This window comes from Alosa sapidissima, chromosome 8 (assembly GCF_018492685.1).
Source record: "Alosa sapidissima isolate fAloSap1 chromosome 8, fAloSap1.pri, whole genome shotgun sequence".
Classification (NCBI taxonomy): domain Eukaryota; kingdom Metazoa; phylum Chordata; class Actinopteri; order Clupeiformes; family Clupeidae; genus Alosa; species Alosa sapidissima.
The window spans coordinates 17,830,338-17,831,998 of record NC_055964.1 but is presented as its reverse complement, the minus strand read 5'-3'; positions in this window follow the sequence as shown (position 1 = coordinate 17,831,998).

Genomic DNA, 1,661 nt, shown 5'->3' with positions numbered 1-1,661 from the left:
AGCACCCCTGCTCACACATACATTTTCCATCCAGATCACTAGTATAGTAATAGTTAATCCACTTAAGTAGTATTTTGTGTTTTATCATAGTGTTCATACTTGTGTAGAATAGGCATTTGAGAAACAGATATTATCTGATGATCTGATGGTTTTCATTCATTTTGAATGAACACATAGGCTACTAAAGTGTAAAGACATGATGAACCAGTTCCCCAGTCTTGGATTTAACCTAGACCCAGAAAAACAGCTGTCTCAGTGGAGATATATTTTAGTCTGAGACTAGTCTTAATCCCTGTCCAGAAAACCATCACAGAGTAGTAGATTATTTAGGTCATGTTACGCTAAGGAATCTTAAAATCTGGAATGAATCGCTTTGTCCAAACGGTATGGGGTCAAAGCCAAAGATCTGAAGATCTTGGAACTATGCTTTGGGGATTCAATGTGTGGCTTGGTGTCTCATCATTCACAAAATTCACACAGGATTCACAAAAGTACATATGACAATCAGGACTAGATAAATGTTTAACGTCAGAATAAAATCATCCCTCAGTCTCACAACTTGTAACATTTTGTATCAAATCTCAATAGTTTGATTTGCAATGCTCCTTATTTGAGTGTTATTTGAGTGAGATCACCCGGTATAATTAAAAAAAAGTCTTTGTTGCACAATATCCTGATGCTATGACTAGTAAGCATCATACATTCCAGCCTCTTTGAAAAGGTGGCCCCATTGCCAATGTTTTGTCTCAGTTTTCCACTTGAATTAAGCAATGGTGGTCTGCACTTGATTCATTTCCAGGACAAACACATTCTTTATTTCTCTGTGACTTATCAGTGGAAGAAGGGAAACAGAAAATAGGCATAGTGAAGTTAATAGAACTGTCACTCTGGTGTCTGATGGTCTACACACTCACTGAAGTCAAGGCTGAGAAGCCAGCCCAGTAATTAAACTAGATTTATACTGTTTCTTGCACATTTTAACTGGTTAAGTAGAGTAAGATACTGGTCACTTGACTAAACTCAACTTTAGAAATGTATAACTTGCACGGGAGGGAGGGGGAGGGAGTAGCGAGCTAGCTCTCTGTTTTGTTTGAACATCAACAGAAGTGACGTATCCCCGCTATCGCTGATACAACCTTTAATTAAAGGTAGTTTTTATTGACATAATGTCTTAAACCTAAATTCACTGTTATGGCATAGTGACATTGCAAAGCACCCTCGGTGTGACAGTAGCAAGAAAAAATCAAAAGGATTTTTACATATGGAGGTATGTGCTCCTGGCTCCCTTCTGTCGCCCGTTATGAGCTACATTTATTTATGTATTTCCATAATTTCCTTTCTATTTCTTTCTTGTTTTCTTTCTTTTTTCCTCCTTTATCTTTGCTGGCAAAAGAAGATGGAGGTGAAGGTGGGGGGGGGGGGGGGCTGCACCTGTTTGGACTCCTCAGATATTCCTCAATTTCCTTTGTTGTTTCAGCTGAGCCTCCTCTTCATATTACTCTGTCACTAGACCATCCACAAATTTCAACAGGACTCACTGCTGCCTCCATTCCCATCTCTCCCCCTTACACCTTCCCTCCTTCCTTCCCTCCCTCCCTCCCTCCCTCTCTCCTCCCCTCCCCTCCCACTCAGTCTCCCAGCCGTCTCTCCCCCTCTCACAC